The sequence below is a fragment of the Lygodium microphyllum genome, chromosome 28, assembly GCF_053477565.2.
Source record: "Lygodium microphyllum isolate KBCC chromosome 28, Lygodium_microphyllum_v1.1.10, whole genome shotgun sequence".
NCBI lineage: Eukaryota > Viridiplantae > Streptophyta > Polypodiopsida > Schizaeales > Lygodiaceae > Lygodium > Lygodium microphyllum.
In genome coordinates, this window is record NC_141162.1 from 59,290,386 (window position 1) to 59,306,471 (window position 16,086).

General features: G+C 41.4%; 1 protein-coding gene across 1 annotated transcript in view; it reads right to left on the minus strand.

Moving 5' to 3' along the window:
• LOC148011503 (uncharacterized) overlaps window positions 1-12,424 on the minus strand; it is a 48,321-nt gene extending 35,897 nt beyond the window's left edge. The window contains exon 1 of the mRNA XM_087670450.1: window positions 12,041-12,424. The gene's annotated coding sequence lies outside the window, so the exon portion shown is untranslated. The remainder of the gene's footprint in view (window positions 1-12,040) is intronic.
• Between the last annotated feature and the right edge of the window lie 3,662 nt (window positions 12,425-16,086).

Below are 16,086 nucleotides of genomic sequence, written 5' to 3' on the forward strand. Positions count from 1 at the left end.
ATCTTAATCTAATTTGGCGGAGAGCAGAGCAAATTCTGCTATATCTGCAAATATTAGGGCTTAGCAGCCACCTTGAGACCCATGCCATCAGTAGAAGGCATCGTACATTGAAATCAACACCTGCAATTTGTGTTATTGTCAAGGATTTCAAATGCCATCCACATTGTAAATTTGGGAAAGCATTTGGCCAGTTGGGATCCAATTAGAGTAAGTCCTGGGTGAAAATCAAGGGGCAAATTTCCCAATTTGTTTATTGATAGTTGGAACAACAAAGGGCTTTCGAATTAGCCAAGGAGATTATGGAATCTCAGCTTGTAATCAATCCATTGGCAATTAAACTTAAAGAAATACCGAAAAGGGCATTTTGGGGTCAACAAGGTGTCCAATGTCCAAGATTATTAAGGTAAAGTGTGCATTTCAATTTATGTTTATTTACTATGTTGTGAAGGTATGGTCGCGAGCTGAGCTGAGAGTGAAGAGAGTTGAGAGCAGTAGAGAGAGAGAGAGTGAGCACAACACAATGGGTATTCGATGCAATGACTAGTGTAAGGTTTTGAATATATATAAAGTACAAAGTGTAAGGGTGCGTTCACACCCGAACACACTCAAAGGCACGGTGACCCTTTATTAAAGGCAACGTACATGAAGGTAGAAGAAAGAATCAACTAAGTGTATGTATGTATAAAGTTGAAAGACACATATACTATCCAACCCCCATCATCTGGGGGCAATGAGCAAACCGCTCGGCTGAGAGACCTTTTGTGAGAAGGTCTACAAGATAATCATCTGTATGTACCTTGACAAGCTCAATGCCTTTGATGTCAAGTACATCCCTAATGAAGTGATACTTCACCTATATGTGCTTTGTCTTTGCATGAAAGGCAGGATTCCGTGCTAGCATGATAGCACTCTAACTGTCACAGTGGAGAATAGGAACCTCTATAATCCCAAGCTCTCTCACAAGACGTGAAAGCCATAAAGTCTCTTTGCATGCCTTTGTGGCAGCCACATATTCTGCCTCTGTAGTAGACAATGCAACATACTTCTGCAGCCTAGATATCCAAGAGATTGCTCCTCTTGTGAACATAAACACATATCCTGAAGTAAGACTTCCTGCAGTCAGGATAGCCAGCATAGTCTGCATCTGTGAAACCAACAGCAGATCACTTCTGCTTACCAGAGTAGATGCACAAATCCTTTGTGCCCTTAAGGTATCTCATGATACTCTTCACTACATTCCAATGCTTTTTGCCATGATATGCCATGTGTCTTCTAACTACTCCCACCGCAAATGCAATGTCAGAACATGTAGCAACCATAGCATACATCAAGCTACCAACAGCTGAAGCATAAGGTGTATTGGCCATTTCAACCTTACCGTTATCTGATGTAGGGCTGTTGTCTACACTAAGTTTCACATATGGAGGCAATGGTACACTAATAGCTTTCCCCCCGTCCATATTGAAGCATTGCAGAACTTTCGTAATATACTCCTGCTGTGATAGATAAAGAAGACCCTTTGATTTGTCTCTAAGTATACGCATGCCAAGAATGTGATTTGCCTCACCAAAATTTTTCATATCAAAGCTATTATGTAGACTTTGCTTCAAGGAGTCCAAGGCATGAACATCCTTGCCTGCAATTAGCACGTCATCCACATACAATACCAAGGGAATAAGGCTGCCTTCCACTGCCTTCTTGATATATAAGCAATGATCAACTTGAGAACGATGAAATCCCTAAGATTACATGAATGTATCAAATTTGTGATACCATTCATGTGGTGCCTGCTTTAGTCCATACCAACTTTTGTTGAGTTTACATACGAAGTGCTCTTTTCCATTTGCAACAAAACCGTCAAGTTGCTGCATATAGATTTTCTCATGCAGATTACCATGTAAGAAGGCGATTTTTGCATCCATCTGTACGAGTTATATGTCCTCAAATGCAACCAAGCCCAAGACGGTTCACAAAGTAGTCATTTTGACTATAGAAGAAAAGATTTCATCAAAATCAATTCCATGTTCTTGCTTGTACCCTTTAGCAACCAACTGTGCCTTGTATTTGGGAAAAGAACCAAAAGTGACTTTCATTTTGTAAACCCATTTGCAAGGTAGCACTTTTTGTCCTTTTGGCAATGTACCAAATCCCAAGTGCCATTCTTCATGAGAGATTCCATTTTTGATAGCATTGCTTTTTGCCATTTCTTACTATCCTATGATCTATCTATCCATTGCTTCCTGGAGGCATGACGGGTCACCACAATCTATTAACATGACATAATCAGCCACGTAGATTACTCCAAGAACAAATCTATTTGGCTATTTTTGCACTCCGGTCGACCTACGGACCCAGTGGTCAATATTTGCTGGCTGTTTAGCCCGTAAATCTGCATTAACAGCTTGCTGTTCTGCAGGTACAGCTTGCTGTATAACTAGTTCAAGTCGTTCCAAGTGCACATGTTCTTGCTGAATTTGTGGGACATCATGGGCAAGATCCTGCTGATCATTTACAGCATCATTCCCTGCATTTTCAGGGACATTTTCAGCAGGTATTTGCTGCTTTCTAACAAGCATTCTTTGCTGTCCTATTGGTACATCCTCCCGAAATACAACCCTTCAAACCTCCTCTATTCTTTCAAGCTGTTTGTGCATGCGATCTTCCGGGAAGATAACATCATTGCTACGTACTATTTTTTTCTCAAGATCCCATAATCTATACCCCATTTCACCTTCATCACCATATCCTAGGCAAATACATTTATAGGACTTTGGCTCAAGTTTGCTACATTCTTCCTTGCATATGTGCACAAATGCCTCACAGCCAAACACTTTCACGTGTGTATGCAAAGGTGGCTTGCTTGACCACACTTCTTGGGGAATTCCCCCCCCCTCCCCCCCCCCCCCAAAGACCTGTTTGGTGAGCAATTAATCAAGTATACGGTTTTCATAACAGCCTCTGCCCATAACCATGGGGTAAACTAGCATGTGACAACATTGTACGGACCTTGTCTTGAATGGTCCAATTCATACGCTCTGCAACACCATTTTGGGGCAGATTATGAGAAGCAATAAGCTCCCTCTTAATCCCTTTGCTGTCACAAAAGTATTAAAAGGCTTTGGACATATATTCCTCACCATTGTCAATGCGAAGGCATTTTAATGTCTTGCTAGTATGATTTTTAACAAGTGCCAGGAATTTTTTAAATTTATTGAAGGCCTCGTCTTTGGGACGGATTGGATAAACCCAAACTTTGCGTGTGGCATCATTAACAAAGGTAATAAAATACTTCTTCCCCCCTAAAGATAATCCTAGAATTTGACATACATCTCAATGTACTAACTCTAAGGATGAAGACTTTAGAGAAAGAGATTTTTTGTGTGACGTTTGAGCATGTTTACCATAAATACAATTATCACACTATTCAAAATCAACATACCTCAAAGACGGTAAATAATCCAAACGAGAGAGCACCTTCATTCCAAATTGACTCATGTATCCCAACCGGCTATGCCACAAAGAAACTCTTGGCTGCTCAGTTATGGCGACAACATAGTCATGCACACTAGATACATGCAAAGGATACAAAGTATCACTTTTGGACCCCTTGGCAACAATGCGGGAGCCCTTACATATTTTCCATTTGCTATCCCCAAAGGTGGTGTGATAGCCTTCATCATCTAGTTGCCTTGTGCTAATCAAGCTCTTCTTGAGCTGAGGTACATGTCTTACATTATGTAAAACAAACACACAGCCATGCTAAAATTTCAATTTCACACTGCCAATGCCTACAATTTTACATTCATAGTTATCCCCTAAGTGGACAACACCACACATGCTGCACCATTGTAGTCAAAGAACCACTCATGATGTGGTGTAACGTGAAAGGACGCACCTGAATCAAGTATCCAAGTGTGAATATCATCCTCAAAATCTGCAATCGATGCATATGCATCCAAAGAAGAAGCTAGAAGTACATCACCGTCACTGTCATTATCGTGAGTAACTACATTAACCTCTTTTATTTTCACATTGCTCTTTTTGGTATGTTGGTTGTCCTTGTTATCAGCCTTAATGGCTTCATTGTTTTTATTTTGCCCTTCTTTTTCTGTAGCTGAAAACAATCCCTTTTGTGGTGCCCCTTTTTGCCACAATGATGGCACTCCACATTCTTTCCACAAGATTTGTTGCGTGCTCTATTTTCAGAACTGCTCTTATGCTAAAATCTGCCTCTAGTGTGTAATGCATTTGAAGATTTGTATGTTGAGTTATTCTGCCTATTGAGTTCTTCCATCAGCAAAGAACTCTCCACATCAGAGTATAACAGCTGAGCATTCGAAGAACTTAAAGCTATCCTAAAGGTATCCCAACTTTCAGGTAGAGTGCATAGCAAGAAGGTAGCTTTGAACTCTTCATCGATATGAAAATCCAAAGCAATCAACTGACTGAAATTTGAGTTAAACTCATTCAAATGTACAGACATGGCTGTATCCTCTTTCATGCGAAAGTCCATTAGTTTCTTCAGCCAATAAATCTTGTTGGCTGCACTTTTCTAAGCATACAATTCTTCAAGCCTTTGCCACATTGCATATGCTGAATTCAACTTCTCAATGTTGAAGAGCAAGTTGTCTGACACTGAGAGCTCAATGGTAGAGCAAGCAATCTCGTCCAACTCATCCCACTCGTCTTGTTCCATGTCTGTTGGTTTGATTCCCTTTGTTTTGATGGGCTTTACATGTTTCTTCTGCACCAAGACATTATAGCATTGTTTTTGCCAAATTGCAAAATTATGGGCATCCTCGAGCTTCTTAATGTGCAAAAGATTACTCATGTCACTGTTTCCAGCCATAATTTGGAATCCCAAATTGACTAACGAATCACCAAAGGCAAGCCCAAATGTGACACAAGTAACCACTGTGCACAAGAATACCAACCAGCAATAAAATCCCAAGATTGCAGAAATTTCAGATCTACAAATGAATTTTCAAAATTTAAAAATCGTTTGCTACACTCCTCAAGCAATTTCTGACACAATTAGAGACCAAGCCAACATTTACATGTGAAATCCCCAGAATTTCACTGCAATTTCTGCTCCAAAAGCATTCCCGAGCATAAATATGATAGTTTGGGTCAAAAGACCCCAAATTTTTTAGGACAATCTGTTCAAAATTGCATCAATTCAAGTACCCAAGTGCATATACCAGGCAATTCTAGCACAAATTGATGAAATTCTGCAAAAGCCCCAAATTTCTCGGGTTCAATGTGCACAAATTTTACTGAAATTGAAGAAATTTCTCTGAAAAACCCCAAAATTCTACGAGCAAATGTGCACCGGTTTTGCAGTTTCTGAGTCAGATTGTCCACTTCTGCATTAAAGTCCCCAAATCCGAGAAAAACCCCAATTTTTCAGGAGCAAATGTGCACAGATTTGTATTCTGTGCTTGTACGCACGAACGTCCGGTAGGGAAAGGAAAGGAAACATTTTTTAAAGAAAATTTTCAGATTTTAAAAAACGTTGACTGTCAAGTATGGTTTGTGACAACCCGCCTAGTCATGGCTCCCACGGGTGACCTGTCGGACAAGTCATCGCCTGTCCCGTCGGAGTGCCCGCTTAAGCCCATCCCGTCCGGTCGCGGCCCTATCGCCATGTTTGCCCACTAACATGGTTGCGTGTTGCCTAGGCCTCACCACCTGAAGCGTATCACCTACAGTTTGGTCGCCCGCAACGTGTCACCTACCGACTGCTACCCGTCGAGCCTATGTGCAACTCCTGTGACACCGCCCACTAGTCTGACTGCCTCTCCTACACCTGCCGAACACTGACGACTAGTGCTGAAGCTCATGCTCGCCTGTCACACAGCCTGATGACCGTCTCACTAGCTTCAGAAAGCGTGCACAGCCTGTGAGCTCTAATACCAATTTGTTGTGAAGGTATGGTTGCGAGCTGAGCTAAGAGCAATAGAGTGAAAGAGAGAGTAAGCACGACACAATGGGTATTCGGTACAATTACTAGTGTACCACATTTTAGGTTTTGAATATATATAAAGTACAAAGTGTAAGGGTGCATTCACACCCGAATACAATCAAAGGCTCGATGACCCTTTATTCCCAACATACTAATTGTTGTAATTAAGTGCTTGATCAAGGAATTACCACCATTTTCAAGAAGAAAGGCTGCTTTCAAATTGCCCCACACACTTCATACAAGGCTCGAACAATGCAAAACATCTGTGTTCTTCACGATAAATATGCTCCAAACAACAAGCTAAGTATGGTTTTCTCTTAGTAGAACCTCCAAGTCCTCATTTTGGCTCAAATACCATGTAAGAGTGTGCAACGAAAGAGGAAACACTCGCCTGGTCATGGCTCCCACGAGTGACTTGTCTCGGACAGGTCACCGCTTGTCTCATCGGAGCGCCCGCTAAAGCCCATCCCATCCAATCATAGCCCTATCGCCGTGTTTGCCCCCTGACCTTGTTAGCAGTCATGCCTTGTCATCTCCTGCCTGTGAGCCTCAGTCTGAGTCAGATGAGGACATTAGGAGCTCTGACATGTCTGTCATGTGTTATGATGGGGAAGGCTAGTCACTCTTGACTGGCTGTCTTAGGATGTGTATTTCTTTTTGGCCTCTTTTAGTGGGCAGCCACAGGCTGTCCGGCCACTTTTTTGGTCACTCATATGGGGCGCCCATTTTAAGGCATTTTTAGGGTTTGTGCCCATTTTAGGGTTAGGGTTAGGGTTTGTCCTTTTGCCTATTTATTGGCAGCCCCCCTCCCCACTTGGTCACTTGTCTTCTTGCAGATTCCGACACTCCTCCCCCGTGGTGGTGCTGCCATCATCATCAGCCTGATCTGGTGCCCTCACTGACGCTTCGGGCTGCGTGCAAGGACTGATCAGTCCATTTCAACGTATTCAGCATTCATTTCAGTCAGTGCAGATTTCTCTTCCTTATTTTATGCTTTCTCTCTCTCTCTCCCTCCGTGTTCGTATTCCCTCTTCCGCAGCGCACTCTCACATGGTATCAGAGCCGAAGGAGAGTACACGGAGCTGAGATTTACGAGAGAGAACACCCACAACTTTGCGTTTGCTGGTCAAGACATCTCCAACAGCTGAGGCGTCGCCTTCTGCACCATCTTCTTGATCAAGGCGGCCTGTTTTGGTGTCACATCTTTGCGTTTGTTGCTAGCGTCATCCCCAACAGCCAAGGCGGCCCTTCCAGGAGGTCCCAAATATTTGCGTTAGCTGCTGGCGCCTTCTCCAGTGGCTGCCACATCATCAACAACCTCTTCCTGCTTGCATTTTCAGCCAGGCGGCCTCCCCAACAGCTGGGCGACATCTTCCTTACTGGCGTTTTGAGGTAGGAGGCTGTTTTTTTGTGGTGATTGCATCGTTAGCACTTACATTTGACATCGTCCTTACGTTCTGTGCAAGGCGGCCAGTTCAGGAGCTTCTGGTGTTTGTGTTTCAGCACCGACAACCTTCCCTTGTTGTGTTTTGGTGTTTGCAGATATCGAAGATGTCTTCTCATCAGTTTACGGGCTTTGATGACTCAAATGACGAGCTTTTGTCTCGACACTCATCTGAACGGAGGCGTGATTTCTATCACGAGGACCGTCGTCCAGAGTCTATTCCTCTTTCCCGTCCCCCTTCTATTCATATATCTCGGCGAGCCCCTTCCAGTGGGCCGAAGATGCAGCCTTTGGTACCCCCTGTACAGGTACTCGTACTTCCTCAGCTACCCAAAGAGGACCGGTTGGATGGCTCCAACTTTTCTCTATGGTCCTGCAAGGTGGAGTGTATCTTGGACTCCTTCGATCTTTGGGAGCTTGTTTCTGTTCCTATTCCCCGGCCTAAGGTGGATCCCGCAAATGGGACATCTATGGATCGTGCAGCATTATGGTATCGGCTCAATTCTAGAGCCAGATCTTTCCTCTTTCTGAGTTTGCAGGATTCTGTCCTTGTTCATGTTCACAAGCTGAAGACTGCAGCAGACGTGTGGAGAAAGCTTGCGTCTCTCTACCATCAGAAGACGTTTGCCCACCGGATATCTCTCGAAAAGAAGTTGTGGATGCTCGCTATTGATGATAGTCCTTCCATGAAGGACCACATCAACAGATTACAGGATATGAGGGATGAGCTTGCATCCCTTGGTTGAACGATATCTTCTGAAGACATGGCTATGATTCTCGAGGAGAAATGCTGGAAGAAGTACCCTCGCCTTCGTCCGGGAGCGAAGGGTGGATCTACATCGGAGCCTTCTTCTACCTCTACACCAGCTGTTACCCATGAGTCAGTGTTCCTTCATATCCATGCTTTGGAGGAGGATCCTTCTTCCGTGGCTGCAGTGTCTTCTACGCAGCCTTGGTTAGTGGACAGTGGTGCTTGGAGTCATATGACTCTCCGAGGTGATTTGTTACACGATCTCCGTCCATTAGAGGGTTCAGTCACTATTGGTGACATTTTATCAGTGCCTATTAGTGGTGTTGGCACATTGCCTTTGTTTACTGACCGACCTACGAGCTCCTTTTCACAGGCCCTACATGTTCCGGATTTGGGCCTTCCCCTCCTCTCAGTTTATGGCCTTACAAGGCTTGGCACACGAGTGATCTTCACCGAGCATGCCGTTGTTATTGAGGATTCTCTTACAGGAGCTGTCTTATCTACAGGTTGGCAGGAGAGCGGGCTTTACAGGCTCCATTCCCCTTCTTTGATGCAGGGTCCTCCGAGGCAGTCTATTGCTACACCCATTCCCGCTTGTGCACCTTCTATTCCACAGGTTCCTTCCCACCCCCCACCTTCTCCTCCGATGGTTCCCTCGTACACCCCATCCCTTTCAGAGGGGGACGATCTCGGTGATGCGACTGTGGATTCCCTGGCCCCTAGTGTTTTAGAGGGGGATTCCCAAGATCGTGAGGAGCTCCTTCAGCGGCAATCTACATCGACGGACTTCATCGACATTGGCATTCCTCTTGCCACCCTAGGATCTATTTCTTCTTCAGCCTTCAGCCACATCCAGGATCTGAGAGGGGGTGTTAGCAGTCATGTTTGTCATGCCTTGTCATCTCCTGCCTGTGAGCCTCAGTCTGAGTCAGATGAGGACATTAGGAGCTCTGACATGTCTGTCATGTGTTATGATGGGGGAGGCTAGTCACTCTTGACTAGCTGTCATAGGATGTGTATTTCTTTTTGGCCTCTTTTAGTGGGCAGCCACTAGCTACCCGGCCACTTTTTTGGTCACTGATATGGGGCGCCCATTTTAGGGCATTTTTAGGGTTTGCGCCCATTTCAAGGTTTGCGCCCATTTTAGGGTTAGGGTTAGGGTTTGTCCTTTTGCCTATTTATTGGCAGCCCCCCTCCCCACTTGGTCACTTGTCTTCTTGCAGATTCCAACACTCCTCCCCCGTGGTGGTGCTGCCAGCATCATCAGCCTGATCTAGTGCCCTCACTGACGCTTCGGGCTGCGTGCAGGGACTAATCAATCCATTTCAATGTATTCAGCATTCATTTCAGTCAGTGCAGATTTCTCTTCCTTATTTTCTGCTCTCTCTCTCTCTCTCCCTCCGTGTTCGTATTCCCTCTTCCGCAACGCACTCTCACAGACCTGGTTACGTGTGGCCTCCGCCTAGGCCCTGGCCGCCTACAGCGTCTCGCCTACAGTCTGGTTGCCTGCAGCGTCTCACCTACAGTCTGGTTGCTTGCAACGTGTCACCCAACACCACCCACTAGTCCGACTGCCTCTCCTGCACATGCCGAACACTAACAACTGGTGCCTGACGCTCCTACTCGCCTGTCACGCGGCCTAATGACTTTCTCACTGACTTTGGGAAGCGTGCACAACCTGTGAGCTCTAATACCAATTTGTTATGAAGGTATGGTCGCGAGCTGAGCTGACATTGAAGGGAGTTGAGAGTAGTAGAGTGAGAGAGAGAGTAAGCACGACACAATGAATATTCGGTACAATGACTAGTGTACCACATTTTAGATTTTAAATATATATAAAGTACAAAGTGTAAGGGTGTGTTCACACCCGAACACAATCAAAGGCACGATAACCCTTTATTCCCAATATATTAATTGTTGTAATTAAGTGCTTGAATCAAGGAATTACCACCCTTTTCGAGAAGGAAGGCTGCTTTCAAATTGCCCCACACACTTCGTACAAGGCCCGAACAATGCAAAAAATCTATGTTATTCCCGATAAATATGCCAAACAACAAGCTAAGTATGGTCTTCTCTTAGTAGAACCTCCAAGTCCTCATTTCGGCTCCAATACCATGTAAGAGAGTGCAACAAAAGAGGAAACACAAACATGAAGAGGGAAAGGAAGAGAAAGACTACAATGAAAGAAGAGAATGGATGAAGAAAATCGGCACTAAACTCTAGAAGAAAGTTGAATATAATGAGGACTGATTAGTCCCTACACGCAGCCCAGGGTGTCAATGAGGGCACTGGATCAGCACCGAAAGATGGAGAAGAGATCTTGTATATCGGAGTGTGTTGAAACCTATAAAGATGAATGAGCAACCATCTAAGAGGGCAGGCTACATATAGCCAAATCACCGAAAAATTGGTGTGTAGGAGTACCAAAAATCCAATCAACTATATAAAAAAATGGAGAAAATGCAATTGCCTACAATATGAGCTAATCGTTATAAAAAATAGATGTAAATGCATCCTCCAATCACTGAAAAATATATACAAGGCTAGAAATAAACTTCAGCCAATGTGAACACACCCAAAACCCGACTAAAAAAGAATTGCATGCTCTAGATAAAGCTGCCTCCTCCATCAAAACACATGACAAACTAAATGTCAAAGCTCTTAATGTCCCCGTCTGACTCAGACTGAGGTTCACAGACAAGAGATAACACTACATGACAAACATGATTGCTAACAAATCACCCATACTCTTATCAATACCGCAACATGGATACCATTTGTGAGGTTCGGCCTTCTATAATGCAAACAAAACTATGTGTGATATTTAGGAGAGAAAGAAACCATCAACAAAAGCTAGATCCATTCACAAAAATTTGCTTAAGACCAAAATCAACAAGCAAGAGTGTGAATCTGAATGGCATGATATAAGGGGTTGAGCATGCCCAAGCCATTGAATGTTTGTTAGCATTGCCCCGAAGGGCATGCTATTGTAATGGTCAATGTGCACTTGTCGTTAGAGCAATTGAAGTACTCCAAGTTAACTAAAGTCTACAAGGGATACGTGTTAAGTCAGCGTCTCTCTCTCCTTTTTCTATATTCTATCTCCACAAACTAACTATTTTCTCCTCTTTTGCCACAGTCCTCTTTCTCTCTCCCCTTTTTCTCCACTCCTTTTCCACAAATTTCTTATTTTCTCACCTTTCTCCTTTCCTTTGTTTTTCCATAATCCTCTCTCTCCTTTCCTTTTCTTTTTTTAATGAAGAAATTTGAATTAATAAATTCAAATATTTACCAAGGACCTTCTAGCCAACCAAGCAAACTTAAAGACAAGTGGAAAGCAACACATGAAAGAATCCTCTCTCTCTCTCTCTCTCTCTCTCTCTCTCTCTCTCTCTCTCTCTCTCGTGGATAATTGCATTAATTACTATGAACGTAAAATACAAAGAGTCACAACAGGACTATATGTATGGCAAAAAGACCGAAGAGAGACTGCAGCATGCCAAGAAGCGCAATCATCCTTGGGAATGAGACATGCATACCGTACGGTGCTAAACTGCCAGTATAGGAGACCCCCTTAAGGAGCCAATATTATTGTGCACTCCGGAATGGCAAGTGAGCCTCTCTCTCTCTCTCTCTCTCTCTCTCTCTCTCTCTCTCTCTCTCTCTCTCCACATAAGAAGAGCGGAAAATTGACAGGCAGGTCAGGCAACATTGTTGGCAAGGTTCTGTGATCCTCTGATGCAGCATCGTGCTCTTTATGAGCATCCTGACCTTGAGAAATTGGTTAAGAAGATGAAAACAAGTACCAAAAAGACAATGATTCTAGGGACAAGGGCACCGAACATTTTCAGAAAATATAAGACAACAGTCAGCCACTCACCTTTATGATTTCGTCTGAATCAATGGCACTAAGCCCGCGGTTTGTCTTCTGCACGCCTGTCTTCTTGGAAGGGAGGTCCTCCTGTGATGCTGCTGAAACGACCTGAGGTCCTCCTCCTGTGATGCCGCTGAAACGACCTGATGCTTGGATGAAGTCCCTGTCTGAAATTTCTTCCTCTCACACCCGACACATACAAATGAATCAGAGCTGCAAAGAATCTCACTATTTTATGATATCAAACTTTAAGAGATCTTAAGTGTAGCTTTTGTATTTTTGCCTCTTGCATTCCCTCTAAACGGCAAGCCGATCATAAAAGGCAACTAGTTGGCTGGACTGGACAATATAAAGACGAATGAACGTGCATTCAAAAACTGCAAGGATAAGCAAGTTCTTACAAAGCTTTAACAAAGAACCACAGTAAATACATAAAGAAACTAGGTTCATATATGCAGCTCAGTAAAGGAGTGTGGAGTTCTATATGCAGATCTTGCATGTTTTTTATGTAGCAACTTTACTAATGGTGTTTGGATATGCATCGTGTTTCAAAGAGAAGTAGGTTTGTAGATAAGTTTTTACGTTGTTAAAGTACATGGAGGATGTCGAAATGAGAATATGTATGCATATGTAGTTCGAGTCATTGATCATGATTTTGAATATTCATATTTCTTTTGGTCATAGTAGGTGCCATGGCCAAGTGGGAATAAGAACGGAAACATCGCATTTTCCAAGGTGATATCCAAGGAAGGTGAGGTTCTTGCAAGCAAGCTGTCCGAACATCGATGTTCTTTCAACGAGATAGTAATATCTTTCATTCTCATGACCTGCTTGGAGCATTGGGTCGAATGGAGAGCTTTCATGATGGAGCTCTATAATCCTTTCAATGGATTGCTTATTGAGGATGCAAAGCCTTGTCCTTAGATGTGGATGTTCTCCTATAGCCATGTACTTCTATATTAGTGGATTATGTAGCATGTTTAAAGCAAATACATCCGCAATATCAGATGTAGTCAAGTCAATTCTAGTAAATGGCTGCGAAAGCAATCCATCATTCCAAGAGACTAGAGGGTTATCGAGAATAGATTGACAGTCCAAGGTTCCGTTTGCAATCACTCTTGTTGTTTTGCAAACCAAGATGGATCTATCAATTATACTCAATAGTTGAAGATGTAATGGCTTTACATTGAGAATTCGTTTTGTGTAGTCTAGAAAGAGTGATACCGTGTATTTATTTCTCTCTTTCTTCGCAAGACATGGTCGGCATTTAGTTATTATCATGTTGACTCCATGTTATTGGCATGCAAGGATGAGAATAGTGCTCGACAAAGTTATTGTGACTTGAATTTCTTCTGTAGATGGATCGTTCTTTTGTGAGTTAACAGCATGATGTTGCATTGTAACTATACCACAGGATGTGCACGTTGTTAGTCTTTCAATGATGCTTTCACTTTCTATCGCCCAAGATGATTCAAATTTTTCTATGTCATACCAAGTTGCAGCAAACAATTTTAGTGATGTTTTTCTAAAAGCCATAGTTTTCCTTTTTTTAGAAGTCTTGAAGGATGCCTTGTGGCTTTGTTTATTCATAGCGTCCATTGATGCTGATGAGAGTAATATATTTTTATCATAAAACTACATTATATTTGTTCACGAAAAAATATGCTATACTTCATAATTTCTTTTTTTTTAAGTATAATTTGTTTTTTCGACATGAAAATGTGATTTTTTTCTTCTCAATAGTAATTCTAATAAAATAAATAAATAAAATCGATAAACAATAACATTACATAAAAAACTAAAAGAAAACTAAATGAAATGAGAAAACATGACATATAGCATGCCGAAGAGTTAGCACAACTCTCTTCGTAATTAAATAATTATGAAAGAAGGTGTCATTTTTCCATCCATTCAAAATATTCGATTTGTTAAAGTTTTACATTTTTTTTTCAGTACTACATTTGAAATTTTGTTACACTTTCGTTTTCTCCATACGTTCAAAAGATCATTTTCGTTTTATTACTATTTGAAATGAGAAAACATGCTATATAGCATTATTACCGAAGAGTTGGCACAAATCTATTCGTAATTAAATAATTATAGGAGAAGGTGACATTTCCGCGTCCATTCAAAATATCTGATTTGTTAAAGTCTTATGTTTTCATTTTTTTCAATACGTTTGAAAGTTTGTTAGGTTTTCATTTTCGCCATACGTTCAAAAGATCGTTTTTTTTTTTCATTTTCACCTCACTACTATTTACTAATCCTAAAAAGAACGAATGACGAAGATTTGAATCTAACCTTAATAAACTAAAAAGATGAAGGATAAAAAAATTTAAACTAATCCTAAAAAGAATGATGATAAAGATTTAAATATAACCTTTTAGCTTGCAAACACGATGACTGAGGAACTAATGCACGCGTCTCCACACACTTGTGTATGACCTTCCTCTCTCCTCAAATAAGAGACGAATTTTGTAATGAAAAGAATGGTCCATACTACTTAACTTTGCACCCTTTATATAGGCTTAAGGCTTTCCAGCATTCAAAGCTTTCCTTTAAGCTTTTTAAAGCTTTTGCAGTTTACAAACTTGAAAAGCCTAAAAGCTTTCAAATGTTTAAGCTTTTCTTCAATTTTGGGTGTATGCTTATGTTTTTCTTCTTTAACCCAAAAAAGTAACAAAAAATATAATTACAAAATGTCACATAGCTACACATGTAAAGAAAACCATTCAAAAAAAAATTATTTTCCACAAATGTGCATTGTTAGAGAGCACTAGAGCATCCATGGCATTGTGAAATGGAAATGCTTACATGTTTCTCTTACAAGTATGGTTGCAGATATTAGTCTTTCTAATCTTCTTTTTACCTATATAGAACACATAAATTACTAATGTGTAGAAGATTTGCATCAAAGAATACTTGAAATCAAATAGAAAATCTAGTCTCAATCACCTAAATAAGAACTAGGTGTGCATATCTATGTTCCATCGAGTAAAATTATACATAGGTATTATTGATGCATCCAAGCCAAGCATTAAAGATCCATCAAGTCATGATGCTTCCAACATGGTGGGATGGATGAAGAATGATCCATAAACTCATGATACTCCCAATACCATAGGATGTGCGAAGAATGTCTTTTTTAAAAATCAAGAATGCTTCTGAAGGGGCAAGTAAATAAAAACATTGGACATAAGCCCCATATTGAAACTTTGCAAATGCCAAAATGTAGGAATCCAAGTATGGGGGAGCACATCCAAATGCTCAATAATGCAAGCAAGGCTCTTGCGCATAATGGGATCTAACAACATAGAAGTGAATTATACTTGGAGGTGTGGTTAAGTTTTTTATGTAGGGTAAGTTGCGTAGATGGGGAGTAGACATCTGAAGAAGCCAATGAAAAAAGAAGATAAGGAGTGCAAAACTAAGCAAGAAAGGTCAAAATTTAGAAAAAGACTCTAATTACATATAATATGAAAACCTCAAATTTATAACAAGAAAATTTAGAGAAAAAATCACAATGCACAATGCACCAATGAAAACAACCACTTTGAACTTACCAACATGCACTCTAAGATATGATACTTTCTTCTCAATAAGTGACACTTGTTTTTCAAATTTTAAAACGACACTCTACAATTCTTCCTTGATTCAATCGAGTCCCTTTCTTTCTCTATTTCCATGTACAAAGCCAAAATTTCTTCTCTACTTCAATATCAAGAGGGTCACATAAAATTTACCAAGGGCAAGAAAATGTCATTCCAATAGCGAAAGGTTCATGAGTGTTTATGAAGAGTCTATATATTGGCTCAATTAGAATGGAAACATTGACTCATTTGGTATCAATGGTCCATTAAATCTAGCAATAGGCATTTTTAGTGATGCTATCTCCTTTTGTAAAATCAACACTTGCTCAACAAATTCCCTAGAGGTCAATGTTTTTGAACCACTCTCTGATCCCCTAGAGCCATGCCAATCTTTCTTCAATATAATAAGTACCAACCGTCTTGTTTCATATACTCCCTCTACTGCACCTTTCAATTCACAAC